Source organism: Dasypus novemcinctus, unplaced genomic scaffold, assembly GCF_030445035.2.
Source record: "Dasypus novemcinctus isolate mDasNov1 unplaced genomic scaffold, mDasNov1.1.hap2 scaffold_258, whole genome shotgun sequence".
NCBI classification, from domain to species: Eukaryota; Metazoa; Chordata; class Mammalia; order Cingulata; family Dasypodidae; genus Dasypus; species Dasypus novemcinctus.
The window spans coordinates 1-10,237 of record NW_026688224.1 but is presented as its reverse complement, the minus strand read 5'-3'; the positions used below and the strand labels follow the sequence as shown (position 1 = coordinate 10,237).

Sequence of the window (10,237 nt, the reverse complement as noted above, 5' to 3'; positions counted from 1 at the left end):
TCTCTTTTTTTATACTTGAGACATGAACCTGGGAAATGCATGCACAATAGAAATATCAGTTGACATGTTATTGACAGTTGAGCATAGGAAATCTTTAATGAGTGATTTAGAGTTCAAACTATCATCCTCTCATTAAGGAGCTTCCCAGAAGACCCCATTGGGTCTAATTTTGGTTCCAAAAGATGTTGTAGTTTTGTGTTGTTCACTTTAGACACTCAATAGACAGATGTGGGATGCCTTTATGTAGATGGGACAGCATAGGAAAGCAGCAAAGCACAGTGGCCAAAGTATGTGTGCTAGTATCAACTGGGTTCAAATACCATTTAGAGGCCACCCAAGCCAGGTTATAGCTTGTAAATTTTCTGGGTTCAGTTTTCAGCACTGTCATTTGAAAACTTTAATAAGATCTACTTAATCGTGCATATTATGAAACTGAAAGAATGAGTAATTGCAAGCAAAGCCTTAAGAAAAGTGCCCAATATGTCATAAAAGACTTAGAAGAGCTCAATTGTTAAAAGTTGGGAGGAATAAGCAAGTATTCTACTAGTGCTTTCCTCCAGAGAGGGTGGCTTGTCCTGAGCCTTGATGGCTCAGGACAGGGGAGGCGTGACACTGACTTTCAGCCCTACATGGGTGTGATGCTTTAGAGCTCCTGGAGAATATGTGCACTGTCCTGTCAACCCCAAATGAGTCCTTTGTGTTCACAACATTGCTGAGTGAAGGATTTGGGTCAGGAAATGTAAGCACTACCCCAACTTGGCAAATTCCAGGGGTTCCAAGTTCCCCTCCAGGAGCCGTGGACAAAGGCCAGCCAAGTACTTGATTCCAGGGAAGAGAATGGCTCAAATCCTCACCCTACTGTCTGCCTAAAAGTTAATTCTCTGATGCAGGATATGACTCAGGTTCCCCCAAATGGAGTTCCTCTGAAGGACCAGGGACTCTTGTGGACATCCTACCCCAAACTATTCACACTGTCAGCTGCCTTGTGCAAGACTTCCTGGGGGTCAGCTAACCACTCCTGATGACCAGTCATCAGCTTGGCTACCATGGTGGCTCAGAACCCAGGATTTTCACAAATAACTGCCCAGGGCAGCTCTGCAAAGCACTAGCTCCCTTCAACCAGTGAAGCCTGAATAAGCAGTGAGGAAGGAGAGAGTCCCATCCCTAGACATAGCTTAGAATCCCCATCTAGGGATTTGCTCAGCAACCCGGGCCTGCATTCCTTTGGGTCCCACGCTCTGATCAATTAAGGGATTTCCCTTCTACTCCCTCTCCCAGGCTGCCCTCAGAAACCTGCATCCTCTGCTATCGTCCCACAGAAATCCTGCCAGGAAATCCCAGGTACTTTCCTTTGCAATCTCTGGTCCAAAATGCAGACGTTTTCCACGCTTTCAGCACGTGTATTCAGAAGAATGTTCTCTGTAATTTCCCTTTCCCATCTTTGTCTTTCTGGAGTTTGGTATCGAGATTCTCTTGATTTGATGAAAGAGTGTCCCTCTATCTATTCTTTGCAAGTGTGTTCTGCTTTGGCATTATGTCTTTATGAATATTGTGTGGTAAACATAGGAAGCCACTGGGACCTGGAGATTACTTTGTGGGCACGCTTACTTTTTGTATTTCTTTTTTCTAAACATGAATGCTTATTGTAATGGTTGTGAAGTACACAAAAGCACTTCACAGGATTTGGTGGTTCACATAAACACACGTGTTGTGAACACCCTGACCGACACTCAGAATGTGTCCAGCCCCTGGCAGCCTAACGTTTGCTACTTCCTGTCAGTAGCCCCCAGCAATTACCACTATTCTGACCACGATCACCGTCATTTAGAGTTCTCTCTTTTTCACACCCTATCAATGGAAGCACACAGTATAAACTCTTTTGAGTACGGCTGGATGTTATATCTGAATATTGTGGGAATTCCAAGCTGTTGCTGTGTGAATCAACATTTGCTATTTGGAATGCCAAGTAATTATATCACATTAGGACATAGTACAATAAGTGCATTCCTTCTACATTTTATACACTGTATTGTTTCCCTGAATGACTGCTCAGGATCAAACTGTTGCAAATGAGTCTGTGCAGGCCTTTGTGTGGACATCGCATTCATGCCTCATTCATGGCCCTTAGATTATACAGAACAAGGACAGGGCCTGCTGGGTCACAGGTGCACATGCCTCTAATCCATACCAGAACACTGTTTTCCAGGTGAATGTAACAGCGCCCTCCCCACAGCATCATGGGTGAGTTTCTCCATGTGTGCACCCATTCTTGGTGTTCATCTTTATACCCAGGTCATTCTGGCACATTTAAGAGGCACCGAGAGCATCCAGGATACAATTATCCCTTCTATACATCAATGCAATTGACATGTATTGTATAGGTGACACCTTCTGCAAAAGAACCTGTACTGTGGGTGATTTGACAGGAGACAAATATCAAAACTTTTTAGTTCTTTTTTTTTTTTTTTTTTTTGCCTTTTAATATCTTGGAGAATGAGATATTCAAGTTAAAGTTTTCATTGCATTTGTTTCCCGGCAAAAATATGAAATGAAAACACCTATCTGTACTTTGAATATGTTTTTGTCATACAGGGTATAGTCTTATAAGTAACACTACAAACAAACCATGCAAAGATATCAATTCTGTGAGGTACTTCAAAATCTGGCAAATGTTTTCTGTGAAGATAGACAGTTCACTAATGCAAAAGGCTGTTAAAAAGGGAATCCTTCCATTTAAGTTAAGCATTTATTTATATAGTCATGCTTCATAACCACTGAAGCACCTTAAAAGTCTTAAGTGAGTTGTTATGAGAAAAAAACCCTAAAGAAAATCAATATTTGATATAAAACAGAAAGAAGAAAGTGGGTCATTAGTGACAACGCTGATTACAGGAGGGAATGAAAGAAGGAGGGAGGGAGAGAGGGACAAAAGAAGGAAGGGAGGGAGGAAGGAAGGAAGGAAATAATGGAAAGGTTCAGGAACAAATGAGAAGCAGATTCCTTGGATTTCCAGCTAAGGATTCCTAAAGTGTCTTACAAATGGTAAATCTACAAATGCACAAATAGTAATGTGTTCATTATGACACAACCTGCATCCCATAACACCATCTGTCTGTTTTGAAGCACAGCTTAACTACCTTTAAAACCATTTCACCTTCTGCAGGTCCATTTATGCTGCCTCTCCATTTGTTGTCCCTTTTATGGAAGTTTACAGTTTATTTAGGGTCTGGATTATTGAATTCTGGGCACAGTATTTTGTGTATTTATTCAGTAATCTGTTGATATATAGGAAATCCAATTTTGAAATTTAAAATGTTGAAATCCTAACATTTAAGATAACTACTCTCTTTGCTATTGTGTTTTCCTTCTCAACTTAAAAAAATTGTTTATATTTATAGAAGTTGTAGATTATGTAAATGTTACATAATAACAAATTCCTCTTTTATTCCATGTGTGTATTCATGAGTGAGCTGGTGCTTGATCTGTGATGGCACTAAGCAGCCCACACTGGAGAATTCATTAAGGAGATAGGCATGGGTTGAGCACAGAGGATCTCTAACCAGGCGCACGAGACAGTTCAATAAGGGTGACCTGGGCTAATAACCGAGGGAAATTTTGAGTTCTTACCTTCCGCTGTACATACAACTCATGGCTTGCAAGACTGGCACATTTCTTGGGCTACTGGCAATAATGTTAGCAAATTCACTAAAAGAATCCCCCGATTTTAATCAGATACTGGCCAGGTAATGATGAGTGACCCAAATCTAAGAGATATTGTCTTTGTTTCCCTACATAGTGACTTTGAACTCTCAGATATGTGACTGGAAAAATGCATGTGAAATTAGCAGTATGGTAATTTGAGAGGTAATCTGGGTTATGTGACACTGGCAAAATCTTATACTGATGAGCAGTGGTTGAAAACTCGGTAGGCTTGAAAACTTTCAAGTACATGCATAGATGCTAATGTTGTCCAAATTTCCCATGTACATTGTTTGATATCCCCATGTCTGAGCTCTAAATGCACGTTCAGTTTCAATATTGGAGCCTCATGCCTGGGTACAGAACTTGGCTCTAAGTCTTAGGCTCTAGTGAGATTGTTGACATGTGTCTCTGTGCCTCTGTATTCCAGCTGAGGTGTCAGTATTTTAAACACCTGCATGACATATGGCTGTGATGAGGATTTAATCAGTTACTGTATGTAAACTGTGCACTGGTCAGAAGGAATTATTTTCTTGGTAGAGTTGACAATGTTGATTTACCTGTGTAAACAGGAACACTGTCTAGTATGAATAAATACAAGCACACAGACACACACACATTCAGATTCACAGTTACACAACACAGACTTACTCATTGCCATGCCTCAACTACAATCAATAGTAATCCACACTACCCAAGGGCAACCCAGCTGCTTCCAGAAACATGATCAAAGTTGAAGAAACATGATCAAGGTTCTTTCCCTTGAGATCAGTTTCTCTCACACCACCCCCAATTCTCACTCCCACAAGGAATTGGGAATTATCCCAATTATCCCCACCTAAGCCATCATGGAAAGCCAACCTATTCATCTAGATTTCTATTATTTTCTATCCTCAGCCATTCAGTGATTCCAGAATACACACCTTGTTCTCTTGTTCTTGAGGCTACCTGTAATGAAAGAAAAGAAAGCATGTGAGAATCAGATTAGGCTGGGTATTGTTTACACAGGTCTTTTGCTCTCTTAGTTGCTGTAGAAAACCAGATGGGAATCCACTGTTAAGTAAAAGAACAAAAAAGCAAAGTAGAGGACACCATTAGAAAAGGTGCAGACCCTCCCAGATTGTATTTCCTTCTATTCCTTTTTGGCACACAATTACAAAAGTATTAATATAAGGAGAAAAAAATGCCACTAACGCAGGGGGTCTTCTACATAGTGTCTCCCAACTGACACCACCAATGTTGAAGGCCCTCTGGCACCAGCTGTCTGTTGGAAAGAGAGTCTACCCATTCCTGCTTACCCCCAAGCAGACAGTACTTAAATTCTATACTCTACGTGATGAATTTTTCAAATCTGAATTTGATTGCAAAAGAAAGAAACCAAGAAACCAACACATTTATTTTAAATACAGAAAGCCAACCCTACCTTTGTGTTAGATGGGTTCTCCTCATCTGCCCTGGCATTAGGGAGTTCCTCTGATGGGTCGCCTGTGGGAGGCGGGAAGACACAGAGTAACTCTCAGTATATCAGGAATACATCTCATGAATTATTCTGGGAACACTGCTTGACTCGTGATGCTTCTCTTTATGGATGTTGGTTATACCAAACCTGAACTGGGCTGCTATTGGGCCACCGACTACATAAATATTATTTCTCTTCTCGTCTATATACATTATCTTTTTTTCTCTGTGTGGGAAAGTGTCAAAGCACTTGCTTATCTATCAATGTCTATGAGTTCATTTTCCTATTTTTCTATCTATTGCTGTGTGTTGAAAGATATGCTGCTCATTGGGTGGTAGAGAAAAAAATTACAGTATTTTCCCCATACTTACCATTAGGGAGGGCAGTGGGTAAGTGAAAGCATCAATAAATAAGTTTGTCAAATGAAAATTTTGGATAAACCCCAAGGATAAAAGGAAAGGTGCATATTGGTTCATAAACTGACATTTAGAAACTCAAGTTCTTGGAAAACTAGTTATATGAATGGAAGCAATGGATTCCCTAAACATACTGAGTTATGTATGCATTTCAGGATGCATAGAAATGGCAAAGCATGTTAAAAACCAACTTTAGTACACTTCGTCTTATGAAATGCCTCACTTCTGATGTCTAGCCATCCATTTTAACTCCAAATTCTGAAATGAATAATTTACTTGGCCCTTGCTGAGTGAAAAACAGCATCAAAACAGACATGGAGCTGAGGAGAAGATGGAAGGGTACAGAACATTAAAAGAAATGCTAAATTTTTCTAATGGGAGATTCATTTTAAGGCAACCAGCTTGATAGAAGGATCTAAAATATGAACAAAGTAGTAAGAGACAAAGTATAAAGCTCATCTGAAATGTTGTAGGATGAGTTGGAGAGGAGAAACTAGAAAAGAATGAGGAGAATATTTTGTTGAAAAATAACTAGCCAATTTGAGGGGTATTAACTAGATTAAGTAGGTCAGTATGTTCGCACCTCTTGAGCAGCAATTGAGGTTTCCCATCTCGATGAGCCGTACGAACGAAGCTGGGAGCTTTTCCACCTGCCACCAACTTCAAATCTCTCTGGGCACAGAGTGACAGTTAGAACCGTGAGGCAGATGTGCATCATGAAGTAACCATGGCGACCAGTCATCACAGAATTTTCAGAGTGAATGCCTTCTCCATATTGCAAGGTCCAACTGCTGCTGTGTGGCCATTTTCCTTTGCCACCAGCAAGGACTGGGTGCTCCTATTTCTCCACATCCTCTCCAGTACTTGTTATTTTCCATTTCTTAATAAGAGCCATTCTAGTGGGTATGTTATGATATCTCATTTTGGTTTTGAATTGCATATCTATCATAGCAATGACAGGGAGCATCTTTTTTTGTGCCTTCTTGCCATTTTTTACCCTTTGGAGACATATCCAAGACTTTTGCCCATGTTTCAAAACATATTTTTAGTTTCATTTTTTTCACTGTTAGGAACATTAATTTTGATTCAGTCTACCATAAATAACTCAGGAGAGATTCCACTCAGTCTCAGATGCAATATTTTGTTTATTTTTCAAAGGTATATACATCACACAAAACGTTCCATTAAAAAATGAAGGAGATTCCCATATGCCCCACTCCCCACAACCCCCATTTTCCCACATCAACAACTTCTTTCATTAGTGGTGCACATTTATTGCATTTGATGAATACGTTTTGGAGCATTGCTACACAGCATGGATTATAGTTTACATTGTAGTTTTCACTCTCTCCCAGTCCATTCAGTGGGTTATGGCAGGATATATAATGCCCTGCATCTGTGCCTGCAATATCATTCAGGTCAACTCCAATTCCCCAAAACGCCTCCATAATACGCCTCCTTTTCCCTCTCACTGCCTTCAGCAACTCCAGTGGCCACTGTCTCCACATCAGTGATATAATTTCTTCCATTGCTAGAGCCACAATAATTCCATAGTAGAATACCAGTAAGTCCACTCTAGGCCATAATTTCATTTCCCGATCCTGAGGACTCTGGCATGGCGATGCCCACTCCACCGTGCCACTGACAGCAGCTTTGTCCGTTTTTTAATTGGGTTGTCTTTCATTCTATATATGTTGACCTTCACGATTCTTTATATTTTCTAGATAGAAAACCCTTATTGGATATATGAATTCCCCATATATTCTTCCATAGAATTAGACTGATTTTGCTTTCATTATAAAGGTATTTTAGGCACAAAGGTTTATAATCTTGATTAGGTCTCACGTATCTATTTTTCTTTTGTTGCTTTTGCTTTGGGTGTAAAATCTAAGAGGACATTGCCCTGGAGAACTCCTTCCTCCCCATGCATTCCCAATCAATGATACCTCACTTCAGCGTTTCCAACAACTGAGGGAGTGCTGAGTTCCCATTCCGGGAAACTCTGCCCCACTCCCCACTGGAGCAGCAACAATACCCCAAGTACAAGGGCAAAGACCAGTGAAGAAGGATGGTCCAGTGATGGGCCCTTGATACTGATGACTATGTTTATGGGCCTAAGTGCTTTAAATTACAAGTAGGCCGAAACTGTAGGGTGCCTACGAGCTACATCCCAAGAGCCTCCACATTGCTCAAATGTGGCCACTCTCTAAGCCAAACTCAGTATGTAAGTGCATTACCTTCCCCCCAGTGTGGGATTTGACTCTGGGCTGAGGTATTACTACCAACACCTGCTGGTGATGCACCAAGAAAAAGACCTTGAATAAAATGGGTAAGTGGTAAAGACAAATGAGTTTATATGACTAAGAGGCTTCAAAATGTGTTGGGAGGTCTTCAGAGGGGTTGCACTTATGCTCATCTCAACAAGATCTCAGAGACAGCCAAAGTAGGTACAACCCCAGGGAAGGGTCCTTCTGAGGGATACAGGCACACCCAGGTCCTATGATCATGACAGATGGCTCTGGATCATGACAGATGGCCTTGTCAGTGGAATTTGTGCTCCTGAGTGTGGAGTTGGATTCAGATGTGACCTCTCTATGCATGCTTCTTCTGTCACTTTTCCCTTACCTGTGATAGGTGCTGGGTTTGGTGTATGCTCAGGAGACTTGAATCTCTGGACTGTCTATATGCCAGCTGGGTCCTGGGCCTCAGCAGAGTTGTAACACCTACTCTCCTGTTCATTGGACTGCCCATGTCAACTAACAGGGAGGTGAGGATAGTCAACCACTGCACCAGGGAACCAAGAGAGTCTACAAATGCAAGTGGGGAAATTCCATCCATCAGCCATGTGGGATGTAAGCCCCCTTTTGATTTAAAGTTGGAGTGGACATGGCCATCCCAGGGTCCTCAGGATGCAGGAATAAAATAGAATGGATTTACTGGTATTCTCCTATAGAATTGTCATGACTCTAGCATTGGAAGAATTAAATCATTTCATTGATGTGAGGACAGTGGCCATGGGAGTTGCCGAAGGCAGGGACGGGGGAAAAAGAGGTGTGATATTGGGGCATTTGCAGGACTTGGGAGTTCCCCTCAATGATATTGCGGGGACAGATAGATGCAGGCATAATATAACCTGACATAACCCGCTGAATGGACTGGGAGTGAGTGCAAACTACAAAATAAACTATAATCCATGCAGTGTAGCAATGCTCCAGAATGTGCCCTTCAAGTGCAATGAATGTACCACCCTAATGAAAGAAGTTGTCGATTGGAAGGAGTGGGGGTGTGTGTGGAATGCAGTATATGGGAACCTTTATGTTTTTTAATGCAAAAATTTGTGTGATCTATGTATCTTTAAAATAAGAATGATAATAATAAAATATTTTTACAAAACAAAACTAAATATCGCCCAACACGTGGTTCTGAAGATCTTCTTAAGTTTTCTTCTACAAGTTTTATGTTCCTAGTTCTTTTAAGTCTTTATACGTTTCAGTTAATTTTTGTATATGATATGAGATAGTTGTCCTCCATCATACTTTTACATATGGATGCCCAGTTCTGCCAGCATCAGTTATTGAAGAGACCATTATTTCCCCATTGAGGGTACCTGGCATCCTTGGGAAAAATCAATTGGCCATAAAAGAGAAGGTCAATTTCTGAACTCTCGCTTTGATTCCATTGATCTATATATTTATTCTTATGCCAGGACCATGTTTTTATGACCACTGCTGCTTTGTGATAAGTTTCAAGTCAAGAAAGGTGTATCCTCCAACTCTGTCTTTCATGATGGTTGTGACTTTTCAGGATAGCATATCCTTCCAAATAAATTTGATGATTGTCTTCCATTTCTGCAAAGCTGTTTATTGCAATTTTCATTGGGATTGCATTGAATCTATCATTCGTTTTTGGTAGAGTTGATATCTTGGCAATATTTAGCCTTCCAGTCCGTGAGCATGCAATGTCTTTCCCTTTATTAGGTCTTTGATTTCTGTTTGCAGTTTTGTAGTTCCCATACATAAGTTCTTTACAACCTTGGCTATATTTATTCTGAGATATTTGTTTTAATTGTAATTGGAAATGGATATTTTTCTTCATTTGCTCCTTGAAACGCCCATTACAATCATTCATAACTATTACAAATTTGTGGGTGTTTATCTCCTAGGACATCACTTTGCTCAATTTCTTTCTTGCTCTAGTATTTTTGTTGTGGAGTTATGAGGCTTTCTATACATGGAATCTTGTGGTTTGCAAATAGTGAAAATGTTACTTCTTCCTTTCCAATATGGATGACTTTGATTTATTTTTCTTCTCTGCTTGCTCTAGCTAGAATGTCCAGTACAGTGCTGAAGAGCAGTGGTCTCAGAAGGAAAGCTTTCGATCTTTCACCATTCAGTATGATGTTGGGAGTGGTTTGTTTCATATATGCCTGTATTAGTCAGCCAAAGGGGCGCTGATGCAAAGTACCAAAAATCTTTTGGCTTTTATAAAGAGTAATTATTTCTGGTAAAAACTTACACTTATAAGGCCATACAGATTCCAACTCATGGCTGCTTTCCAACCAAAGCCAATTGCCATGTGTTGAGACAAGATGGTGGGTGTTCTCTGCCCCCTTCTTTCTTCCTCTTAAGGCTGCCGGCCCAGTTTCTTCCAATCTCAGCTTTAT

At 40.6% G+C, this 10,237-nt stretch overlaps 1 long non-coding RNA gene across 2 annotated transcripts; it reads right to left on the bottom strand.

The window, feature by feature from the left end:
* Positions 1-3: 3 nt before the first annotated feature.
* On the bottom strand, positions 4-6,699 carry LOC131277655 (uncharacterized). Of its 2 annotated transcripts, none has more exons than XR_009184793.1 (4): positions 6,158-6,699; positions 5,123-5,184; positions 4,623-4,647; positions 4-28 (listed from the first exon to the last, which is right to left on the bottom strand). It is a non-coding gene; the product is annotated as an uncharacterized lncRNA (long non-coding RNA). The 2 variants fall into 2 exon arrangements; XR_009184792.1 differs by lacking the exon at positions 4-28 and adding an exon at positions 4,076-4,259.
* Positions 6,700-10,237: the final 3,538 nt, after the last annotated feature.